The following is a 10,147-nucleotide window of genomic DNA, read 5'->3' as shown; positions in this document are numbered from 1 at the left end:
AAATGATTGATTAATAATGATACTAATGTATTTAATATTTGATTGAAAATACGAGATCATATACAATGTAATTGTAATTGAAGACTACGAAACGGAAGCACAAAACAATTTGTAAACCAACCGGCACACTGTATGTACATATATGGAAGATGGCCTGATGTTTTTATGCTTTGTTTGTGTATGTTTGTTTTAAAAACCAATAAAAATTTATTTAAAAAAAAAAAAGAATCTGGCCATCCAGTTTCCTGTATAGTTATATCTACAGTACACTAAGCTTGCATATAGACACACCTCTGCCCCAAAATTAACACCTTACATCCCTTGCTCCTCCTTTTACTCCTTGCAGCTTCTTCCTCTGCCTTGGAAGGGGGAAGCACCAGTTGTGGGTTCCAGAACTTTTTTCTACCAGTTTGATGTGAGTGCACACTTTGCTTATGCACAGCATTTGCAACTCACCTTCTGCTGCAAGCCCTGTGTGTAAAACAGCTGATGTGTGTCAATCAGCTGTGCTGCGCAAAGCAGCTGAAGTTGAAAAGAAGGAAATGAAGATCAGTACAGAGCCGGGGCAGATGAGAGGGCCCAGCAGCTGATCGTCAGAGCGAACCGTTCGCTTATAGATGATCCTCAGAGCTCAGATCCTCAGAGTTCGGATGAACCAGGCCAAACCGGTAGAATACCATCACTGGGAGGCGCATGTCCTGGGTTTGATAACTGATCTTAAGTTCTTTGCTTTCATCTCCACAAGCTTCATCCTTCACGGGGGGCTAAACTTTCCACAAGATGCTTTTTGGGAAGATGCTTATAATGGAGTGGCTTCAACCCAAAAAGGCAGGAATCACATTGGCAGCTACTGAAATAGGCTTAGTGAAGGGAGCAGAGAATAGAGATGTTACCATTATTAAGCAAGCATGAAGGAATCCATTTGAGTTTGTAATAATAGCTACTTGTAGCTTGGGTTTTAGATTTTGGCAGTGGTTTGCTTTCCAAGCTTGCTTCAATTTAGTTTTAGTTTAATTTAGTTTAATTTAGTTTCTGAACAGTTTGTTACCAGACTAGTAATATCATTAGCAGGATTTTCTTGACCTATTCTCCTTAGCTTATAAATGTCTTGTGTGTCAGTGTGGTCAGTTGATCATGTGATTGGTTATTCATTTGGAGCTGTTATAAGTCCCTTTTTTCGGTGATGTTGTAACTTTGAATGGTACCTGTCAATAGTGGTGTCCCCCAAGGCAGTGTTCTAGGACCAACTCTCTTCATACTCTACATAAATGACCTCTGTGATCACATTAAGAGCAACTGTGTTCTCTTCGCTGATGATGTAAAGCTGTTCAATACCACAGACAATACTGCTACCCTTCAAAAAGATCTTGACTATATATCAGAATGGTCAAATAAATGGCAACTTCAAATCTCAGCAGATAAATGCTGTGTCTTACATATTGGCAAAAAAAATCAGAAAATAAAATACAAGCTGAATAGTCAAGACCTTGTTGATGATCCAAGCTCTATAAAGGACCTTGGAGTACTCATCTCAAATGACCTAAGTGCTAGAGCCCACTGTAACTACATAGCCAAAAAGGCATTAAGAGTTGTCAACCTAATCCTATGTAGCTTTTTCTCTGGTAATATCACACTACTAACTAGAGCATACAAAACATTTGCTAGACCAATACTTGAATACAGCTCATCAGTCTGTAGGGGGCATGCATAAGCTCATCAACGTGCCTACCGTCCCTGTCCTATTGTTTCTTTTATTTTTCTTATATGTACCCATTTCATGTATTCATAACTATGTATATACTTATACCTATTATCTTGTAAGCGATTGACAAATAAAATAAAATAAAAATAAATAAATGATTGTAACTCAAGAACTACCAGTAGAATAGCTACTTACCTATACCATCATACCTATATGATGACAAGAGCTTTGTGGTGGCGCAGTGGTTAGAGTGCAGTATTGCAAGCTACTTCTGCTGACTTCTGGCTGCCTGCAATTTGGCAGTTTGAATCTCACCAGGCTCAAGGTTGACTCAGCCTTCCATCCTTCTGAGGTGCGTAAAACGAAAACCCAAATTGTTGGGGGCAATAGGCTGACTCGGTAAAACCTCTTAGAGAGGGCTGTAAAGCACTGTGAAGTGGTATATAAATGCTATTGCTATTTGTGCAGTTCTAAACAGCCATTTGAAGGCTTCAACTCTTCAAGGAAAGGTAATATACCAAATTCAATTTTGCCTTTACTTTGTGGGGTCCTTGGTGCTCTCTGAGTTTGCTTGTTTTCTTGCAGACGTTTCATTATCCTAACTAGGTAATGTCATCAGTTACATGATCATCAGTTACATGACAATGTTGCCTAGTTAGGCAGTGGTGTGAGTCAACTGATGTAACAACCGTTTTGATGAGCGTGTGCCAAACGCACACTTTGCATGTGCACACAGCATTTAGAAAAGACCTTTTTTAAAAAAATTTATTGAACAAACACAAAAAAAGAAAAAAAAGAACATTAAAAACAATAGACATGGTACAATCATCCTAACCCACATAGTGGGACTAAGCCACCTTACATCGCTAAGTCATATAAACAATAGTACATATTTATATTCTATATACATAGTATATAATATAATCATTTCTCATTTTCTTGATCCTTCCTCTTTTTTAACCAGCAATAAAACATATCCCATACTTTGTAATAATCCGATTCATCCTTATTTTTTAGTTCTTTTGTCAATTTGTCCATTTCTGAGCACATCCAATTTTTTCCTAATTATTTCTATTTCACTTGGTGTTTCAGAAAAGACCATTTTTAGCTATAATACTTACTTTCTGCTGCAACCTCGGTGAGTAAAACAGCTGATGCACGGCAAACTGCTCTGCCGTGCGAATCAGCTTTGCTCGAAAACAAGGAAGTAAAGCACAAGAAAAGGGCAGGTTTGGGTGGGCAGAGCAAAATGATCACCGGAGCTACCGGTTCACCTGAACCGGCCTGAACTGGTAGAATCCCACCCCTGTAGTTAGGGTAATGAAACATTTGCAAGAAAACAAGTAACCTCGGAGAGCACCAAGGATCCCTCATTTCAACCCTGAGCTGCAAATAGTCTCCTTTGTTGGTGCTTTTGCTTTAATTGTTAGTCTGAGACTTGGAGTAACGGTAGTAGAATAATTCCCTTGAGAAAATTCTGTTCTTAAAGGTGCTACATAAAAGATGCCCAAAGAGATATTTCTGAGATATTGTATTTCTAAAAGAAATCAGACGTCTGGAAGCCTCTTATTTTCCAAATAACACATTCTATTAAAAGTCATAAGCTTGTGCTTTCTAATAAAAGGTGTTACTGTGCCATTTTCTACAGCATACAGCATTTCCCATTTAATTTAATTAGTTTAAATATAAAAGTGCACATTTCAACTCTCTGCTGTAAGCAGGTTTCTTCAGTGACTTGAAAATCACTCATCCTCACCTTTGATTTGAAAAGTTTCCCTGCTGTGTTAGGTCGCAGCTTCCTCCAACACCAGTAAGCAAACTAAAGCAGATTCTCTTCTGTAGCAGGCAAGATAACCCTCCCCATCTACCAAAGCGTGTATCGTTTCCTATTCCCAAGGAGGAACGTTGAATTTATTTTTATTTTATTTATTTATTTATTTGATTTGCCAATTGTTTACAAGATAATAAGTATAAGTGTATACATAGTTGTGAATACATGAAATGGGTACATATAAGAAAAATAAAAGAAGAATAAGAGAAACAATAGGACAGGGACGGTAGGCACGTTGGTGCGCTTTATGCACACCCCTACAGACCTCTTAGGAAAGGGGTGAGGTCAATAGTAGACAGTCTAAGGTTAAAGTTTTTGGGGTTTGGGGAAGAAACTACAGAGTCGGGTAGAGTATTCCAGACATTGACCACTCTATTGCTGAAGTCGTATTTCCTGCAATCAAGTTTGGTGCGGTTAACTTTGAGTTTGTATCTATTGTGTGCTCTTGTGTTGTTATGGTTGAAGCTGAAGTATTCATTGACAGGTAGGACATTGCAATGTATGATTTTATATACCATGCTTAAATCAGACCGAAGACGGCGTAATTCAAGGTTTTCTAGTTCTAGAATTTCAAGTCTGGTGGCATAAGGTATTCTACAACGAGTAGAGGAGTGGAGAACTCTTCTTGTGAAATATTTCTGGACTTTCTCAATTGTGCTAATATCAGATACGTAATGTGGGTTCCAGACTGATGAACTGTATTCGAGTATTGGTCTAGCAAATGTTTTGTATGCTCTGGTTAGTAGTGTGATATTACCAGAGAAAAAGCTACGTAGGATTAGGTTAACAACTCTTAATGCCTTTTTGGCTATGTAGTTGCAGTGGGCTCTAGCACTTAGATCATTAGAGGTGAGTATTCCAAGGTCCTTTACAGAGCTTGGGTCATCAACAAGATCTTGACTATTCAGCTTGTATTTTATTTTCTGATTTTTTTGCCAATATGTAAGACAGAGCATTTATTTGTTGAGATTTGAAGTTGCCATTTGTTTGACCATTCTGATACATAGTCAAGATCTTTTTGTAGGGTAGCAGTATTGTCTGTGGTATTGAACAGCTTTACATCATCAGCGAAAAGAACGCAATTGCTCTTAATATGATCACAGAGGTCATTTATGTAGAGTATGAAGAGAGTTGGTCCTAGAACACTGCCTTGGGGACACCACTATTGACAGGTACAGAATTTGATAGGACGCTCCCAATTTTGACCATTTGTTGTCTGTTTGCCAGGAATGCTTCTATCCAGTTATTCAGTTGTCCAGAGATACCATAGGATTTTATTTTTAGGAGTAGTTTGTCGTGTACCACTGAATCAAAGGCTTTACAGAAGTCTATGTAGATTGCGTCTATTGCTTTGCCCTGGTCGAGTTGTGTCGTCCATATGTTTTTGCAGTGTAAGAGTTGCAGATTACAGGATAGTTTTTTTTGAAACCAAATTGTTTATTGGAGAGTAGGTTGTTTGTCTCTAAGTGGAGGATGATGGATTGGTTAATAATTGATTCCATGACTTTACAGGTGACGAGGATAAGGAGATTGGTCTGTAATTTTCAACTAGGCTTGGGTCTCCCTTTTGAAGATGGGGATGACTGTGGCTTGTGACCATAGGTTAGGCAAGGAGTTGGTCCTGAAAGATTTTTCAAAGATTATGCTTAGAGGTTTGGCTATGGCAGTGGATAGTTTTTTAAGAAGTAGGCACATATTCCATCCGGTCCAATAGATAGAGATGGTTTTAGATTGCGTAGTGCTTTTTCAACATTGTCTTCTGTAAAATTGATATGTATTAGATCATTGTTGTTATCTGTGGTACGGCTAGGAAATACTGGGCATGATCCATTGCTGTTTACAAATACTGAGCTGAAGAATGTGTTAAAGATGTTGGCTTTAATGGTGTCGTCGTTGCAGTCTTTACCATCAGGTCCTATCAAGGGTGGGATAGACCTTGAGTCTTTTAGTTTGTTGTTTACAAAATTGTAAAAAGCACGGGTGGAATTGGTGCTTAGAAGGTTTTCCTCTTGTTTAATGTGATAATTGATGCATTCGGTCTTTATCTGGTGGCATAAATTTTTGTATCGGCTTTTGAAATTGGCAACGTGACCAGATTTGTTTTTCCGCCAGAGTGATCTCTTTTTGGATTGAAGTTTCCTTATTGTTATGGGTAATCTGCTTTTTTGTTTTGTTTTGGGAGTTGTTGTTGGTACATATAGTTTGATGACTCTTTTGACTTCAAGTAAAAATATGTTGTAATGGTCTTCAACGGTATTGCATCCAGTGAATAGAGATTGCCAATCAAGGGATGAGAGATCGTTGTCTATAAGATCATAGTTGCCTTTTTTGAAGTTACAATTGGGGATTACATCATTGTGGTGATTTTTGTGTGGGCGTATGTTGAGACAAAAGTCAATCATATTGTGGTCACTGCTGGAAAAGGGTTCTTTAGTTTGTATTCCGTAAATTAAATTCAAACTATTGCAGAAGATGAGGTCGAGGCAGTTGTTTAGTCTAGTGTTGTTGGTTACTAGTTGTTCCAGTCCCAGATTTGTAATAGCATTGTAGAAGGTTGTGTGTATGATTTCAGTTGTACAATCATTTAGGGTCCAGTCAATATGAGCTAGATTGAAATCACCAAGAAAGATAAAAGGGTATGGGCAGGATGCAGCCCATGTTAGTAATGTATTTAACTTGTTTACATGTTCGATGTCATAATCAGGTGCTCTGTAACATAGTAAGAATCGAATTGTGATATTTAAGGATAGTTCACAGATGATTAAAACCAGCCTTCCCCAAGCTAAAATCTTTCAGATGCAACGGACTGTCTTGGCCAACTGAACGGAATTAGATGTGACATGGAGTCCAGAATATCAGGAAGGCAAGGAATTGGGAAAGGCAATGAATAAGGAACCTCAAGAGGAAAAAAAAAAGATCAGCCTGTGTAGATATGTCAACATTTGACTGCTGCAAACCTGTAGATGGCACTGCTAAATTTTGAAACCGACAAATGTTTCCTCAAGACAAATTCTGCTGTAATCCAAAATCTTCTGCTACTTTCTAGCGTTTTTCCCAGAAGTGCAGGGTCTGCTTTTTTTCTGATCGATAAGCTTTGATGGCATTTCAAAAGAAAGAATCAATGAACTGGAATTTGCAGGATTTCAATTATGTTGGATAATTGGATAATATAGATATGGATAGTTGGATATGAGTACCAACTCCAGATGTTCACACCATATGAACTTCAGTGCCCATAATTTCAATCAATCAATGAATCAGAATTGAGCTGGATGGGACATTGGAGGACTTCTAGTCCACCACCACCCTGCTCAAGCAGGAGACCCAGGGATGGGATTCTACAGGTTCGCACCTATTCACTAGAACTGGTTGTTAACATTCTAAACAGTTCAGAGTACCAGTTGTTTGAAGAAATTACTGGCCTAATCCTGTAAGGAAGGCAAGAAGGAAACATTCTGGTGTTGCTTACAGAAACTGCCTCTCCATTAACCCTTATTACATTCTTGGCAGGACTAGACTTCCTGTCTCAGGAACTTCTCTAGAATTTCCCCCCCTCCTTTGCTGGTACTTTGCTTGTGTGGAGTGACCATTCAAAGTTACAACGGCACTGAAAAAAGTGAATTTTTTTTTTTTGCAGTCCCCAACTATGGATGTTGGAAAAAGACAATGCCTTTCAATTATTTAATTATTCTTCTCATCCTTCCTATTACTTATCTCTTCCCACTTATGACTATAACTGTGGTGCTTGTATCTTTACAATTTATATTGTTTTATTTGTTTCCCAGTATGATTTGATTGCTTATTAGTAATCTATGACTATCACTAAGTGCTGTATCTTATGATTCTTGATGGATGTATTTTTATTTTATTTACTCTTATGTACACTGAGAGCATATACACCAAAACCAAATTCCTTGTGTGTCCAATCTCACTTGGCCACTAAAGAATTCTATTCTGTTCTCTATTCTATTCTATTCTATTGTACTCTACTCTACTCTACTCAATTCTATGCCTTTCAATTGATGGCAGGAAATTTGTCTGTAGTTTGAAGAAATGGCTTAGATACAAAGAGACACCAATTTAAACACTATTCCCTGCCAAGAAAATACCAGGAAAAAAGTGTGAGAATCTCATTGGTGTCTAGGCATAGATTGCCCATTCCAATCAATTTTTAAGTTCTATTTCTAGACTGTTCAAGTAAATAATAACACCTTTGCTTTAAGGATGTAAGAATTGTGCATACAGATAGTCCTTAACGTAACGACCACAATCGAGCCCAAAATCTATGTTGTTAAGTGAGACATTTGTCAGGTGAGTTTTGCCACTTTTTACAACGTTTCTTGCCGTAGTTGTTAAGTGAATCCCTGCAGTTGTTCAGTTAGTAACCCGGTTGTTAAGTGAATCTGGCTCCCCCATTGACTTTGCTTGTCAGAAGGTCGCAAAAGCGGATCGTGTGGCACACACACACACACACGCACACATACACATTGCAGGACATTGCAACTGTTATAAATATGAGTCAGTTACCAAGTGTCTGAACTTTGAACATGTGACCATGGGGATGCAGCAATGGTGGAAGTGTGAAAAATGGTCATAAACATGGTCATGTTCATTGTAACTTTGAACAGTCACTAAATGAACTGTTGTAAGTTGAGGACTACCTGCATTTGATGGACAAGAAATGCATCACTAGAAAAACAGTTTCATTTTATTTATTTATTTATTTATTTATTTATTTATTTGTCAAGCAAGTACTAGATAACGATATAAGCATAAACATGGTTACGAATACATGAAATGGATACTAATAAAAAAAGAAACAACAGGACAGGGACGGTAGGCACATTGGTGCGCTTATGCACGCCCCCTACAGACCTCTTAGGAAAGGGGTGAGGTCCACAGTAGACAGTCTGAGGTTAAAGTTTTGGGGGTTTGGGGAAGAAACCACAGAGTCAGGTAGTGTATTCCAGGCATTGACCACTCTGTTGCTGAATTTTAATAAATGCATTCCATATCCCCCCACTCCAGAATATAATGCTTATCCAGAATGCAAAAGCTTATCTATTCTAACTAGCAATTTGAAGAAAATCCGTACCATAACCTGATATGACTCAAGGCCATTCTAACACCTGAAAATTGGCATTTCTAGATACAGCAGCTGTTTCAAGAGTAATCAAAAGGTGACAGTTGGCATACAATCAAAGCCACACTACATTTGTTTGTGTGAAACGCCATACACACACACACAAAAGGGACCGCCAGGCTTCAATTCTAGTGCAGCATCCACCATCTGGCACATGCAGATGTCCAGGGCTGGAGGTTTTCTTCTTATCATACCTTCTAAGAAGATAACTTGCAAATCATGATTAAATAATTAACCCCGCAAATAACTGTTATTCTGGATTTATGACTGGCTTAGCCAGGGGTGGGATTCAAAAATTCCAGCAACCGGTTCGCTGCCCAGTTGCTGGGTGGGCGTAGCCATGGTGGGCGTGGCTTACCGGAACTCCCGGGAGGGCCATTTTTCACCTTCTGCAGGGTCTGGAGGCTTCTCTTGGGCCTCTGGGAGGGTGTAAACCAGGGGTGTCCAACCTTGGCAACTTTAAGACTTGTGGACTTCAACTCCCAGAATTCCTCAGCCAGCTTTGCTGGCTGAGGAATTCTGGGAGTTGAAGTCCACAAGTCTTAAAGTTGCCAAGGTTGGACACCCTGGTGTAAACGGTCTCCCCCAGGCTCTGGAGGCCCTCCGGAAGCCAGAAACAGGCACATTTCCAGACTTCCAGAAGGCCCATTTTTTGCCCTCCCAGAGCCTCTGTGCGGACCCAGCACTACTTACCTGCATCGAAAATGGGCCACGTGGAGACTCCTGGGAGGGGAGGGGCAGGGTGGGTGGGGCCAGCCTGTCAGTTCGACTACAAGTTTGGTGAACCAAATACAAATTTAACATCCGGTTTTCTCAAACTGGCCCAAACCAGTAGAATCCCACCCTTGGTCTTAGCTGATAGATTGTTGAAGAGTTCTTTCAGTTAGCCCAAGGGTCTGCAACCTTAAACACTCAAAGAGCCATTTGGGCCCGTTTTTCACAGAAAAGAAAACACCGGGAGCCAATAATTGAACAACCAGTGTGACTGGGTGGGCGTGGCCAACTCGACGTCACTTACTCCCACCCAGTCACCTCCTGCTCTGGATTATGGAGCGAGTCTCCATCCCCCGCCATCACCCTTACCTTCTCAGGCCAGGCAAGGAGTGATGGAGAGGGGAGGGGAGGGGCCAGCCAATGGTGGCATCAGCCCACAGGGAGCTGCAGCAGAGGGCCAAAAGAGCCGCATGTGGCTCCAGAGCCACAGGATGCAGACCCCTGAGTTAGCCTAAGAAAGATATTACTTTAACATGGAGTTTTAATTTTTTTGCTAACTTATCGATTATTAACACAACTGATTCTTTCCTCTGTGCATCCACAAGAGAGCCAGTGATGAGATGCATATGATGATGTAATCACCCAGATGTCATAACTTAACAATCTTGTTACATCATCGGGCATGTCAACATTTTGGGCTTCATTGCAGTTTGTTGAAAATGCCATTAAGTGCTATAATTATTTATAAAACCTCCCA

Source organism: Notechis scutatus, chromosome 3 (genome assembly GCF_049901735.1).
Source record: "Notechis scutatus isolate UNSWTSFEM ecotype Mainland chromosome 3, rNotScu1.2, whole genome shotgun sequence".
Classification (NCBI taxonomy): domain Eukaryota; kingdom Metazoa; phylum Chordata; class Lepidosauria; order Squamata; family Elapidae; genus Notechis; species Notechis scutatus.
Note: the sequence above shows the minus strand (reverse complement) of the source record.